Genomic DNA, 16,546 nt, shown 5'->3' with positions numbered 1-16,546 from the left:
AGATTTCACATGATAATGGTTACTGTCTCACATTATGTAGGTAAATAAATGCTTAACAATTTGCATTGAACAAAAGGTAATATAGAAAGCATATTATATAATCCCTAATTATCTCTCTATATTATTTCTCTCTCTCTCTCTCTCTCTCTCTCTCTCTCTCTCAAAATACCTGCTGTGAAGTTTTAACCCATAGAGCACTGCAGCAGCATTGTTTAATGGCTTTGTAATATTGGAAAAAACATTATTTGCAATGATCCAATACATGTTAGAAATGATGTATTAGAAGATTTAGACAACATTGACAATGGCTTCATAGGGTGATTCAATTATGTATACTCAAATCACCCTAATTGAAAGATATCTACATTGTTACAGAAACAAAAAATAAACAAAAACGTTTTACTCTATAATTGATTGATTGATAATTACAGGGATTATACATATATATGTATGTATATGTATATATAAATATTTTATAAATGCATAAATAGTTTAAACTAATTTAAACTTCCTTTTTTATGTGTGAATTAATTAATCAAGATATGCCATGTCAATGTCAATGTAAAACTTGGATTTGACCAAAATACAGGTTTTTCTTCTGCTTAATGGTAACATTTCACTTTTAGTTAGATGGCAATGCAGAATGCAGGCCCGACTACTGTTCACCTTGCAATAAATAAACAATAGAAAAGACTGAATGATTGTCACTGTGATAACCTTTGTAAACTGCTGTGTATTATTCATTTTTTACTGTGTTTTGGTGTCTGAAGGCCCTTAAAACTCATTGATCTATGACATCAACTGGACTTTCTTTGTATTGTATTTCACATTTCACTCATACTTGAATTAACACATTCTGAACGCCCACTAGGAGTGTATACCAATGCGGCTCTGTGAAGCTGTACTTTTAACTGGATTTTGAATTCAGTGCTGATGTCAGCATGCTAACATGCGCTCTTATTTAACAGTTGTTGAGATATTTAGTTCTGGACCAAAGTGATCTCTGGAGACATTCCGCTTGTATGGATAAAAAAAACCCAACAACAACAAAAGAACAGACCATGAAGGGGGAAATACTGCTTTCTAAATTCTTATTCTAGTCCCACACATTATCCATTAACATATGATATCAATAGAAAATATGTTGTATTTGGTGGTCTACTATCTACTGAAGGTCTAATGAAACTGACCATAGTAGCCTAGTTAAGACCTGATTTTCAATGGCACCATGTCCATATAACTTGTACTTATGACTTATTCTTTGTATTTCTTTTTTTTTTATCTCAAAAACTAACTTTTAAGCAGATGTTACCAAATAAAAGGGGATGTAATAATACAGCCGAACAATGTTTTGATGGTGAGATGAAAGTGAAGCCTTAGAGGCAACACTCTAACGGTCAAGTACTCTCCTCCTTTAAGAATTCCGCAAAGTCATTCAAAAACACTGGCAGGTTGTTGAATTTCACCCAGTACTCAAGAATGTTTTCAAGGAAGTCCTGAAACTTGTTTTTATGCTTTGCTAAACTTTGTGTCATGGTGTGCACCCGCAGTATGCTCAGTCCTTTGCTTTTGTGCCAGATGGGCAATTAGAAATATGGTTATTGCATGCTGAGCAGCCACCCACACACTGGCTGCAACATTGCCACATGTGGTGAGATTACCTGTTTACACCACTCATATTATATACCTAGTTCAAGGTCCTTGTCACTACACTTTAAACTGTCTGTGCATTTACACAACAGCCAACAAACTGACAGCTGTGATGATTGTTACAGTGGGAAATTAAACAATTTAGTCACAACATCATTATGTTCTGAGGAACCTTCTACAAAGACCTTATGGGTCCAGTAATCCCATTTTGCCATTGTCTCCCTCTCTCAATAATAAAAACTGTCTGAAATGAATAGTTTTAGATTGTTTCAAGATTCTACTTCCTGACGAACCTAATGCACTGTAGGCCTTTCCTCAACTGACACATGTATTATCAATGTACTGTACACAGATTATTAATGTGTTATGTAAAACAGCAGACCTTAACTAAAAGAAAAGAAATACACAACCATTTAAAATAAAAAAAAAGTTTTGTGCCAATGAGATAATACAAGTTTAGATTTAAATCAAACACAGTCGTGTATCTGTGAATGTGACATCATAACCAGTGTGTTTAACTTACACCCCATTCAAAGTGTCATAAGTTGGAAATCATGGCTGAGCTATAGGGTGCACTACAGCTCCCCATGTGCCACTGCTGAATCAGCACTGTGTCAGAATTTATTTAGCATACCTAGAGTGTACCTTTAAAATGTAGGGCATCACCTCCCCTCTGTCTCCTATTTTTTTGTAGATATTGCCCTCCCTAGAAGAACGACAGCGTCAGTAGTTTCATAAAGTGCCCCAAAACAACATACAGTATATTTATGTTGAATTGGCAATGTCCTCTAGAGACTGTAGTAGTTATGATGAGAGCAAGGAAGGAAGCCAGGTGACATTATTAAAGACAGACAGAGTCTGTGTAGAGAAGAGGTCAGGGTTGATAGATGGGTCAACAAAATGTCAGACTTCAACATTGGATTCCCATGTTTAACTAACAGTCAGAATTTTTGTTTTTTTCCAGCATCACCACAATAATTCCCGGAACTTAACCATGATGGTATTATTATCACCATGACGAGGAAACACCTAGAAATAAAATCTTGTTTGTGCCTATACCTAACTTAACCTTAACCATGGTACATCATGAAACTAGACTTTTGGACGTTTTTCTTGGTCTCTCTCTTTACAGTAATTGCATCAATTAGATTTTCCTGTGCATTGGTCAACAAATACAGTGTAAAATGTTTTTTTATGATGCTCAAAAGTTGTATTTTGGCTTGAAATGGAAGATTCATGAGGTGGCCTCAAAAGTAAGGTTATACTTTTAAAAGTTGTTGTTTGGTTGTTTGACTGTCTTATTACCCAGAAAACTTCCTGAAAATGAGTTTGTCTTTCATTAGAGTAGCAGAGAGGCTAGAATGGTGTCATCTTCATTCATCTGTATTTCTCCCACTTGACCCTCCCTCCCTCGCCCTGCAAGAGAAAAAATCCTCATGACTGATGGACCTGCTGGCTATTTGGACATCTGTCTTCTCCTTCATAGCCCTGGCAGGGAGAGGTCTGGGTACAGTGTGACAGGCCTCCGCAACAGCGTGTACTAACACCGGGTAGAAACATCTCTGTGGCTTAAGCCTTAGAGATCAGCCATTAGTAGGTTGTCAATCTAGCAAGCGCTAACAGTCTTCTGGGCAGCTAGGAGGAAGATTCAGCCCATGGCTTCCAACAAGGAGGCACATATGAGATCATTACAGTCCAGATAAATTTAGCTCCTGTAAGGGTATTGTGTCTGGGCTGGTGTTGAATATGGCACAATTATTGTAGTTATGTGGATAATGGAGTCAAATCTGTACAGTATAAAATTATATTTTTACTTGACAGTGGTATTCCCAGAGGGCTGTGAGTTACAAACTTTGGTAATATTTGACATAAAATAACACATGCTCACCAATAATGAGATGCTGAATGGCATGCATGTTAGCATACTGCTCCTCAATGCTTCCTAAAGGAAGTCATTAAAGAAGTTGATTCACGTAAATTAGCATGGTTTGTGCATTAGGCTATGGGACTAAAAAGGCGACAGACGCATACTCCGCCTTGTTAACACTTTTTTAATAGTATATCTAATATGTAACGAGGTGTTAGTTAAGCGCAAATAATACATCACTTGTGCAGTTGCAGCTTATTTCTTGCCAAAGTATTCTATCTCTGTTGGATTTACTCTATTTCTTGTAAGTAGTTATTTTGTCCAAACGCTTGATTTCAAATATCACCAACTCTGTTTAAGTTCTGTGTATATGGGCCTTTATTGGATTCCACAAATAATCCTGAGCTGAAATAATCAAAATAATCTTCCTTTACAATTAAATTAATTTCTAAATATTTGTATTACTGAAAGGCATAATTTTTACACAATTTATCATCTAAACTGACCAATGCTGACATTTGCATTTGAGATTTAAAGATGCTCAGTATGCTACAGCTGACTAGTTTATAGTTATCTGGACATTTCGGCAGAATTTTGGTGGGAAGAACAAGACAACTTCCTGTAAGTAAGTCTTGGAAGCATTCGCTCATTATTTAAAAGTAGTCTGACCGCAGCACGACATCTAATTCACAGAGCAAATTGTATGCTGTTGCAGAAAATAAAAATGCAGTCTCGGTTAGACTTCAAGAGTTTGAGTTTAGTCTTTATCCAATAAGACCTTCATATATCTGTACAACTGCCCCGCTGTTGGCTCTGCCTGGGGAACACTTTCCTTGAATTTATTTGTCTGAAAGGTGATGTAGAATCAGAACAACAGAACACCTCATTTTATCTCAAATACCTGCTATGCCAAATGCCCAAGAAGTCTGTTTGCTCACCAGGTCTCTGTCCAACCGTCGACAAGCACAATCATTCAAAATGGATGCTTGTGATCTCTTAATCTGCATTTGCCTGTTCAGAAGGGGTTTGGTGGCCTTAGCATCAAAGCTATTTTGATTTAAATGATTGTGTGACACACAATGGATTTAAAATCACATTTTTCAAATACTTAATCAACCTTGCTTTCTTTTCATTTTTTCCTTCTCTATAGTCTATTTGCTACTTATTTTAATCCTCTTGTTTTTATTTTTATTTTGCCAACAGTTCCTCACCAGAACTTGCCCTCTGGAGATGGGAACATTTAAAATATGCATCCTACCAACACTCTGTTTGTTCTCACCCAACCACACACACAAACATACACCTATACACACACACACATACACACACACACACAGTGCTACATATTGCATCTGGCAGTTGTACCCAGTGCAACAGTGGTATTGATGGTTTTCTATAGCACGACCATCACATTAAACACAGTTTTTTATCCTTAGTGCCCGTGCTTCTGCACCAGCTGCAGTAACACCTGGAAACGCATATAATAAAAAACAAACAACACATGAAGTACTTTGTTGTTTGCTTTGGTGTGTTTGATTAAGTTTTGACTGACATTTTTAGAAAATACAGTCTATACTTATTTAGTGGTTAATGTATCATACATAGACTGTACAGTGGCTTGTGAATTGTGTGGCAATATATGTAGATATATATAAATATATGTTACATATCTGTTGATGTAATTAATGTACAGTATGTCTGCAGAACAGCACAGGAATTATCCACATCAAATGTATTTGGAGACTTCCCTTTCCCTCAGTGATAGTAAATCTCGAAATATCCTAATGAACGAAGTTGAAGGGAAGTTTCAAATTAAAAGCTACGACCAACTGAATTATGAAATGTAACAACCTCAATGATCCCTGGAGTATTTTATGTCTACTATTGCAAAGGCAACTTGTCACGTGTCACCACCACTTCCAGGCTAATGACTCTGTAATAGCCCCATTTATCCATTTAGCCTCATTGAATTCTCTGCAATGCTGGTTCCGCCAGGTTCTTTGCCCGTTGGTGGATGCTTTAAACACTTGACTGCAAGTGGACCATTGGAGAGCTAGTTACAAAGCTGTCTGTGACTACAGTGGGGATAGTTATGTCAAAATCAATTGAAAAGGTATCTTTTCTACATGCTTGGTCTTTGAGTTCCAATAAAGATTGTGAATGAATATATAACTGCTTGGTGCTGTCACATATACTAATCAAATGATGGGTTATTAAATGCTTTTAGGGAATTCCATTCAAGTTCCTTTGATGAATTGTTGTGTAAAATAATATGCTGGGGTGCATTGGAATCTAAAACTGTATATAGCAATATACAGCTGTATGTCTCTTCAGTGCATTTCTGAAACCAGAATTATGGGAGGAGGGGAACACCTGAATATGACAAAGACATTGGTGGGTGCAACTAAATTAAACATAATCCAATCCATCGTTCATCAGGGTACACAGTGTTGTGTCACTCAATCAGCATGATGCCTCCAAAGTAGCACAACTTTTTAACTTCATAACTTCTAAATAGCCCAGGAGGAGCCTTACATTTTAAGCAACCTTCGTTAACCTGACCAAAAATGGTTTGGGGCAAAGTTTCAGCTGCCATGCCAGCTCGATATTAAGTTGAGCTTTCATCCGTATATTTTATTGAGGTTCTATGATACAGCACAGCTGTGGAGTATCTCGAGTATCCAGTATCAAGGAGAAAGGAGCGGGTGGTACAAAGATTAAACTTAGAGGGATATATAATTACCTGTGGAGGATTTGTTACACAATTGTTAATATTTAATAGCAAGTGACAGTGTGCACCCTTTTTACATACTAAGGTGGACAATAACAGATTTGTTCAGGCCATAAACTCACCCTTAACTACTCTTGTAGTAGTGGTAGTTGTTGTAATAGTAGTTTATTGTAAATCAAATAACAACAAATAACAACCCCCCCACCCAAAAAAACAAACAAAAAAACATCAACAACAAACAAACATCATGTGAAGCAGTTAAGACCTTCAAAATTGCAAAATAAGTTGGACAGTCGAGTCTTGTATTCGTGTGCTGATTGATGCATTTATGAAAGGTGAAATGTAGTCACGTACGAATAGTACTAATCAGAGTCAAACAGTGTGTGGGCTATAAGTAAGACTTCACTTTAGAATGGAGACTGAATTTTACTCCCACAAGAACTTAAGTTACTGGGGCTTTTAATAATGTTTCTGTTCTTTTATTTTATTTATATGGATTTAAATTATTTGAACTGCAATTAATGGATAAAATATTGTTGTAATATTCCCACCTTGCAAGCTTGACACCTAAATAACGCAAGTGGCTGGTGGCATGCATATCATTAAGCAGCCAACAAATTATCAATGTATGATTCATAAATTGCTTAAATTGTGCCAGGTATATAATTTGCATTTGCAACTGTTATAACGATCAATTATTATTAGTTAAGCATGCATGTACGTCTTTTATAAGATGAAAGACACAGAAGCAGCCTGCGCACAATGCTGGAGGTATCCTGTACAAGGGAGATGCAGGTTGATATAATTGTGAATTAATGTCTAACACAGGAGACATACAATACAACACAGTAAGTTGAGCTGTTGGTCTAAGGCAATGTTTGGCAAGGTGTTTTTAGATGATTCCCAAAATTTTGCTTGTACCATGTCTCACTAAGTTTCCAAATCCTCAGTACTAGTAAAGTAAATGTACATGTAACCTTCCAATGAGGTTGTTAAAACTTAATTCTAAGATACAATACAAAAACTGTGGCCCTGCCAGCCACTCAACAACTGAATTTATGATCTGTATTATGCCCATAGTGAACACAGCAGCTGACAGTACATCTGTCACACTGACCCAACATATTTAATTGACATCTGCATCTACATGAATCCTTTAAGCCTCTTGAGTTGCATTTCAGGAACACGGGCTGCAACGGTCAGTATTATACTCTTGCTTTGTGTTTCAGAACCATGGACAGCGACTACAAAAAAATATACTTTTGAGTTGTTCTTCAGCACCATGGACAGCAACCACCATAATGTTATTATAGTGTTTAAGCACCATGGACAGCAAACACCAGTGTTTCACTTTGAGGTAGTTAAACAGATTCCACGCAGCCATATGGGGGATTTTTTAGAAACAAGAGTTTCAAGGCAAGTCATTCTAAGTTTACATTAACACAGTCACACAGTCACGTTGTATTTTATGCAAAGCACACAGCCTACACGTGGCATAGTGTGGCACCTTCTGTGCAACTCTCTGCCTTCTCACTTTGTTGCGGTTTCAGTTTTCTCAAAAATTCTCATATACCCAATAGTCCATAAAGCCAATCTGCGCCTTTGATTAAATCTCCCATAATTTTTCTCCCTAAATTCGTAATGGTCAAGCTATCTATGACGGTCAACCCGTAGCCTTGGTGGAAATATGTACCTATCAGCAGAGAAAAAAGTCACGACACGGCTTCTTATCCTCATCCACCCTCAGTTTCCTCGCCTTCCGTCTCATACAGTCCAGACCCACCCCTTACTGTCTGCCATGACCGTCCTCTACAATATGAGACTGTATTCTTTGTACCTCCCCTTTCTCGCCCTCAGTCTGTGCATCCCAGCCTCCCTTCCTAGATATCCATCCCACACCTCTCCACCCGCAAACGGCTCCTACGGTGAGAAAAAAAAGAGCACAGAACAGTTTCAAACACGTCGGCATAAACCTCACATCCAGAGCTCCCTTTTCTCCTTTCCCTCCTGACGGACTTCATTACTTTATTCCTCTGCGCGCCAATGCCCGAGACCACGCCGAAACGAAGGATTTTTTTCCCTTGAGCATGAAAAGGATTGCCAAATCATCCGCAATCCAACATCACCGACTGAGCCACCAGCATGAGCACTGGATACATATGCTCCAGCAGAAGTTGTTGGCCAGAGAACTAACAAATCTTGGACCACAAATATAGCTAAGAGGGGAGAGTCAGTTTTAGGTAAGTACGACTATCCCGACTTGGACCTCTAACATAATATGAGGGTATCTTATGTATATTTTTTTCTGTCCATCACTGACCACGAGGTAGTTTTCGGGTAGGCAGGGCTATATTGTGGCACAATTATGGCGATGTTGCGTGGTCAGCATGTTACATGGTGTGGCCGGTGGTGTCCTTTTCAGGATGGAGGCAATTAGTTCTTCCCACTGTGAAGCTACCTTTTAAATAATCGGTGTACAAGTCCCTTTCAAGCTCCGCCCGGGCTGATTGTCGACGGAGCATTCTGGGGCTGTTAAAAACATTTTTTTAATCTTATAATTTTATAAACCCATCATCTCCACACAATATGCATATGAGTTATTCTCTCGATTATGAGCACTCGACTGCATTCTCTCTGCATGTTGTAAGACAGCATCTTCCCGAGGTGATGCTGCAGAAGTGCGGATATAAAGGCAACATAAAACATTGGGGAGAAACAATGATCTCAGGATTTGGGGTTTCGCATATTACGCAGACCTGCCGCGGCTTCAATGAAAGGCATTACAGGGGCAACATTCAGAGTGAAGGTGTATTTGCAGGCCTACAAATCATTGTGCAGTCGACATCAATATTTGTAGTCAAGCTAATTCCGTTTGCAGTCCAGTCGTGGCTTTCTTTTACATCCATGTTGATCAATTCATTCCGGAAAAGGCATTATTCCATTAACTAAAAGTGAGTGTCATCCCAGCTTGGATATTGGATGTGGAATTGAGTTGCGGTCGTGCTTCCTGTTATTATCTTTTTGTAGGTCCAACGTTATGGATGAATTACTGCCTGTAAAGAATTCTGTGAAAGCAGATAGTCCGCTGGATCTGTGTTTATGTGTACGTGCTGGTCTGTGTTGTACGTGGCTCTGAACGCGCGAGAGTGCGCGTGCACGGAAGCACGCATGCACGCACATGCTTGTTTTGTTGTATGTATGTATGTGTGTGCGTGTGTGTGCGTGTGTCACCAGTGAGGCAAAGTTGCCGTTCCGTGCTCCCTCAAGTTGCTTTGATTGCTGTTCCACCGACTAACTGCGAGGGGAGCTCATGCTCTTTTACACTAGGTGTCATAATGTGGCTAAAGGCAAGATAACTGTGTATGATACTGATACCAACTCTATGAAATTAGAGAAGTGGCTTCTGTTTGAAATTGGTCCGGAAGCATTTATCTGCACTTCCATGACTGCCACTGCAATTCTTGTGTTGTTTGTCATTGTGTCCTTTAGGAAAGTGGGCATAATCAGTTACTTTTGGGAAGTATTAACAAATATATAAATACATATATTTTATGCATTAATGGCTGACAGGTTTAGAGCACAACGCTGTCATGCTTTGGTCAGAAATATGAATAGGCCACAAGGAACAATGCAAAATATCTAGCGGAAACACTGCCTTTAAAGATCAAGTTGAAAAATTGTCTGTGCTACCCGGCTCTGAATAATCCTGCATACCGAAAGTGAACTTTAAGTTAAGCCTTAATGTTTGAAATTAATGTTATATTGACAGCAAGTCAATACATCCTGCGATATTGTTCTGTCTTCTACTCCAAATGCAGTGCAGAAAATTGCCCTGGCAGCGGAAATTGCAGAATAAAAGCTGCCTTATTCAGTATGCCTCATTCAATCTGGTGGCCTTTTCAATGGCAAAATGCTGGCAACATGTAATCATTTTCAGAGGGGAAGCATTCCACATCACATTGCCAAAATGAAAATGCCAGCAGTAGCTTAAAGCTATAGTTGTGTCATAGCTTTAGATGACCCAATGTTGATGATGCTTTCAAGGACTGAAAAGAGAACATTCAGAAGCGGAGGTCCTTTTACAGACCTTGGCAGTGCAACTTACTGATCAATTGTCTGCAAAGCATGTGGCTTTTAGTCTTTAAAGGCAAGGAAATGAACACCCATAAACATAATCAGAAGGAATCAATGGTAGAATGCATGCATTCACCTTTTGCACACAGAGCAGCTCTATGTATAGATAAGGATAGTATTTGCAAACTGTCTTTGGTGGTGGACAGAGAACTGTCTTGTACTGGCAGAACCCACCATCTCTCTCTCTCTGCCTCACTGTCTCTCTCTTTGTATTCTTGCATTGGCATGGCATTGTTTTTATGTGGGTGCTGGCTGCAGCTGTAGTGGCCAGAAGGCTGCCTCCCAAGAGGTTTGAAAAAAAAATCTGTTTTTTATCAAAAACAGACAACGGGGTCACATAATGACATGTGACAAAATCTCACAGAAATGCTGGTAAGCGTACAATATTTTGGAGAGGCAGCTGAATCATTTGACCTCCACTAGTGGCTGTCTGACCCATACACTGCTGCTATCAGTCCCGTAAGACTGTATGTCTAAGCAGGCTTGTACAGTATGAGGTTATAAAATAATTCTCACCATGTAGGCTCATAATTAGGGTTGGTTGCTGATCAAAAGTGGTTAATTGCATTCTTGCACACCATATAATTTAAACCATGTTAAGCCTTGATTAACAATTACAGTTTTTTTTACACTGGCCCTTTAAAAAAACTTTCATCTGAACATTTATGTAGAGTGGCACCCTCTTACCCATATGTGCAGTATACTAAAAAACATTGACTTATTGTCTGAGAAGGCAACCATAGTTTTATGAAGGACCAATTTGAAATTCATAGTTGGATCTGCTCTTTGCCATCTTTGTCAGTTATTGGAGTCACAAAATTGGTGTGCAGCCTCAGGGGAACTAAAAAAAATCCTCACAACAGTGACAATTGTATTGTTAAAAAAACAATTTCAATAAACAGTTCTTCATTTGAATGCAGTTGGCTTCTGTCCGGTCTCTCTGTATCTCCTTCTTGCCGTCTGTTCACAGTAGGAGACCACAATCTGAATGTTTGAGTGAACATGATACAATCAAGAAATAAATTGCACATCAAAAGTTAACAAACAGACAATCAGACAAACATATACTTTCAGTCCCTGAAAGCAAAGCCTATCGTAGCTTACCTTCTGACTGGTGATGAACCTGAATATGATGTTATGTAAAAAATATCAAATGATACGTTTATTAGCAGGAGCTGCAGTTATAGAGCTTTTGTACTAGAGTTATAGTGTTTGCAACATTTTCTATTGTTTTCAGTTCAATATTGGCCATGAAAAATTATTTAATATAATTTGACTAGTACAGTATGTATCAGCAGTGGTTGTTGATGGTTTGTGAGTGATACCAATTAAAAAAATCGTTCTTACTTACTTGTTCTGAATATTTATGCTTTCAAATAAGCAAAAGAAGACCTTGGACATTTGGTTAACATGCATAGTCCTCTGCAAACTGTGCATCTTGACCTAACATTTGGTGGTTGCCAGGTAGGAGACTCTAGATAGAAAAGTGAAGCTAAATTGAGCCTCTACAAACATGACCCCTGAGTCATTAAGCACTGCCAGGGAGCTCAGTTATTACTCCTTAAAAATATGATAACTCTGACAACACAGTAATAACTGCAGTAATTTATCTTGCTTGACACTGCCTTGGTCTTTGCTGGCTTGGTGATAGCTCTGGTTATACATCTATTTGAATTTTCTGCCCCGTGTGAGTAGGAGAGGGAGAAAGATATTTTGATGCGCTGTGCTCTTTCACATCACTGAACAATAGAGGTCTGCACTGGCTGGCGATTACACATAGAACCTTTAACTTAATTTGCTTCACTGTTGCCTTCATGTTCCCTCCAGAAATATAATTTGATCTGCTCCAGTCTAGAAGTTGTGTCTGTGGTATTTTAAACAGAATACAATCTTCTCAGTAGTGAAATATATTAAGGCCCCAGTTTGAATGGAGATGAAATGCATCTGTGACCAGGATTTGGCAATTTTGTTGTTGATTTTCTTTCCTACATTAGGTTTGGTAATGGTGTTGGTAGCCATAGTAGAAAGCCATTTTAGGGAAAATGTAATGCTGTGTGGATTATGTTCTTTACATGCTTACTGTCTGTTGGTTGTCTATATTCAACAATATCCACTTGTGGTGATAGTAAAGCATGATTTTGATATTACTGGAGCTGCTTTAATTAATATTTCAAGATTAACAATGGATCATATGACTCCTTCTAATGTGAAAAGAGTTTGCTTGCAGTTTCCGTCAGCTCTACCAGGCTCATTGTTTTGGTTTTAGGGCCCAAAACTTTGTTCATTTTCTTGCTGCTTGCAAATACATAATCACAGATGCAGCATGCAGATGTTTACAGAAAAAAAAAATAAAAATAAAACCTGTATGCTACCTGCCCAGCACTTAACAGCAGGCAGAGTTAAAGAGCACTTAGCAGTTAAAGAGCCGGATATGTCCTACAGGAGTTGGTGTAAACTTAAACACAACTCCAGGCCACTAAAATGTCTTGGTTTGGATTAGGAAAATATTGTTGTTGGTCATGGTTAGATTTGACATATGTCAACATTTGTTAACCCAGTTCTTTTGTACACCCATCTAACACACTGACCTCTATCCTCTTTCACTGTGTGAATGTCACACTACTTCCTGCATTGGCCAATGAACATTGTTAATTAGTTGCATGCAAACATCATTGTTATAGCTCAGCATGCTGTATAGATAGCCATTTAACTTTAATTTCTTAGTTTAAGCCATTGGTCAGAATTGCTCAGTGGTTTTGTTGTATTCTGCCAGAGTTCTACAGTACAGTTACCACTGCACCTGCAGTGATCTCCAGGCCACACATCAAAAACAACAGCTTTTGCAGATCCGTCAAATATTTTCAGGATAGTAACTCTGTGTCTATTTTTCCAGTGGCATATGTTATCTCTCTATCTTTAAATTTGGTAGTGGCAGGGCATTGTGACAAGTGACTGATAATTTGTTCTGGGGAGGATCTAGAGAAAATTAATGGGGTGGCATGGAGACAAAAAACTAAATTGGAAATGGAATTTATTAACAAACAATAACACATTTCAATATTTGCTTGGAAAAGTCCCCAAATGAAGATATTTTCATTCAAAAACAAAATGACTTAATAAACTAAACTAAATGAAAAATCAATAATAATTTATTTAATTTAAAATATCTCTTTTTTCAGTGAACCTATGAACAGATCATTAAATTGCAGTTGCTAATTTACATGTTAGTTTTTAAATTGATCTAAATTAAGGTGTTCAATTTGGTGGCAACTGGGGTGGAAAGGCATTTTGCCACTGCCTTCCCCTGCCAACCCTCTAGAGCCACCCCTAGGCCTAACAAACAAATGAAAAAAAAAAAACAAGTACTTAAGTTATTAGAACAAAAAAGTATAGTATAGTATAGATAACTTGATTCGCAATGTGCTTTTCATTAAAAGTGTATTCAAAATGTGTTGCATCCTGGACTTCCACACTTACTGTTAAAGTTTATAAACAAATCTAAAGCATTACTTATTTCTATGAGTCAGCTAAGTGGCTGCTTGTATAAAAAGCCCCATTTTGTGAACAATCATGGCATGATAATCTTTTTGAAAATTTTTAATTAGGCCTCTCACAGAGAAGGTTTTAATCTTTTCCAATCTTCCTAGTGCTGACTAGCAAGCGAGAAGCACTCCCTACTGGAACATTTTAGGTACCCCCCCAATTATTCCTTAATATGACGCCTGGATGGAGATGAGAAGCTTCTATTTTCAGTACCTACAGTATGCCTCAATTTTGAAAAATTAAACAGTGGAGCAGTCATTTGGGAGAGGGGGCAGATTCATAGACTGGCCCATGACCAATGTGATGCTGGTGAGTCAATGCACTGTTAGCTCATGCCAGTGGCTCTCAGCATCAGTGACCTATATTGCAGCTTAGGTCAGCAGCAGCATACAGTGCAGCAAATGACTGATCAGATTTGAATATTCAGATTGGAGTGGGATAATATTTTTAGGTGCTGTAAAACCTTTTTCATCTTTCTCAACTGCTATAGGAATAGATACATTAACTCAACAATTTTAGCTCTCCTATAAAATCTTATTGCTAAATAAATTGCTATTGTGTATACTGATTTTGTTTTATCTATTAGTGCCAATTTGTGGCCTGACTTGAAATCTAATTTTGAAATGAATACGTACCCAGACACTTTGATTTTCAGTTGCAGTCACACATTCTGTAAGCATATTACCTTTACCACAAACAATTGCAAATACTATGATTGAGATGACCATATAAATCCTCTTTCAGACATGCACCTGCATACATGTGATGGCAGTTTTACCTTATGTCTGAATAAGGAGACTGTCCTCCAAGAAGAATGACAGCATCCGTGTGCCACAAAATTGGCATGTATTTCTGTTAAAATGATGAAGACCTATAGCGGCTGTAGTGAACTGTCTCTGCAAGCCTGATCTCTTCTGACAGATTGCTCCAAAGTGTAAGGGCCCTGACAGCAAAGGCTCTGTCTCCTTCACTGGTATTCAGCCCAGGCGTTGGAATGGCTAGCAATGCCCTACCAGAGGATCTCAGTCCTGGTTCATAGGGGAATAAAAGGTCAGAACTATAGGGAGGGGCCATTCTATGCCTGGCCTTAAAAGTAATTAAAATACGTTTTTAATAAGTAAATCCTTAAACAAACAAACAGCCAGCGCAAGGCTGCTAAAACACAGGTGATATGGTCACATTTTTTGGATTGAGTTAAATACTGAGCTGCAGCATTTTGGACTAAGTGTAGGCGGTGGATTGATTTCTGACTGAGACGGGTATATAGGGAGTTACAGTAGTCAAGGCCGGAGGAAATAAAAGCATGGATGAGTTTCTCCAGATCTGTGGCTGAAATAAAAGACTTAACCTTGGCTATATTTCTAAAATGAAAAAGACCTGACTGAAACTTTTTTTTACATAGAATTCAGAAAACAAGTCCTGATCAAAAACCATACCAAGAATTCTGTCTGAGGACTTATGTGTCTAAGTTGCTAGTTCACCTAGGTTTGCCATGATTTAATTTTTTTTTGTGGGGGGTCGAATTGCAGATTTTGTTAGATTTTGTAAGTTTTAATTGTAGAAAGTTGTCGGACATGAATTTTATTTCAGTAAAGCAGCTGTGGAGGGTTGCTATTTTAGACCGGTCACCAGGTCCGATTGGGATGTAGAACTGTGTCTCATTAGCTTAATAATGAAACTGGACATTATATTGATGGATGATGTCACCAAGGGAAACAAGAGGGAGCATATATGGAGAATAAAATAGGATCCAGAATTGAACCCTGGGGGACACCATAGAGCAAGTTCGAGGTTGCTCTATGGTGGCTGAGTTAGCCATAGTCACAGAGAAACATATAATAGGTAGGTTCTGAATCAGTTTAAGGCCACATTAGTGATTCCTGCGCACCTTTTTAGTCTGTGAATGAACATGTTATAGAAGGTCATCGCCGACTTTGAAAGGAGCAGTCTCAGCGATCGAAAGCGGTACTGGAATATTTCAAATAAATTATTGGGGAGTTTGGATAGATTTTCATCTATTTGACAATAAAATCTAATTTTTATAATATCTATTTTTTATAAACAGTACTTGCATTTTAAGACGTGCATAATTCACAAAATTCAAGGAATTGAAATTCACCCCAGTTCATACCAGTCAGTGTCAACAAACTTTAAAATCACTGTCTTTTTAACTTAAATTGTTTAAGTTGACCATACATTACATGTTAATTGCATGTTAACCATATATAAACCAATCTTCTGTTGCATGGGTATTGTAGGATAAATCTTGACAGTAAATGTTTTGTGTATTTACAGTAATATGTTTAAGGAAAACCAATGGACATTGACATAATATGGACATAAATAGACATCATTTGTAGGTGTTACAGTTGATTAGCACAGCTTTCTTTTTCAGCAACAACTTTAGTGCTGTAAAAGGCATTGTGCTACTGACTCCAGAAGTAGCACATGAATGACCTGACACAGCACTTTCACAGAAGTACCAACCTATAGATTTTATGTACCTGACCTTGCCTGTGTGTGTGTGTGTGTGTGTTTGTGTCTTGCGCTTTGAGCATCTTTTGAGTGGCTGAGGCTGAAAATCTGCCACGATAGCAGACATGTATATTAATTAGAATTCT

At 38.1% G+C, this 16,546-nt stretch overlaps 1 protein-coding gene across 1 annotated transcript in view; it reads left to right on the top strand.

Annotated features, from left to right (window-relative positions):
* Positions 1-8,133: 8,133 nt before the first annotated feature.
* Positions 8,134-16,546, top strand: part of brinp1 (bone morphogenetic protein/retinoic acid inducible neural-specific 1) — a 104,613-nt gene continuing 96,200 nt past the window's right edge. The window contains exon 1 of the mRNA XM_035667392.1: positions 8,134-8,488. The gene's annotated coding sequence lies outside the window, so the exon portion shown is untranslated. The remainder of the gene's footprint in view (positions 8,489-16,546) is intronic.

Source organism: Morone saxatilis, unplaced genomic scaffold (assembly GCF_004916995.1).
Source record: "Morone saxatilis isolate NCDOM2014 unplaced genomic scaffold, NCSU_SB_2.0 Contig21, whole genome shotgun sequence".
In the NCBI taxonomy this organism is placed as follows: Eukaryota; Metazoa; Chordata; class Actinopteri; family Moronidae; genus Morone; species Morone saxatilis.
Note: the sequence above shows the minus strand (reverse complement) of the source record. Positions and strands in the feature narration are given on the sequence as shown.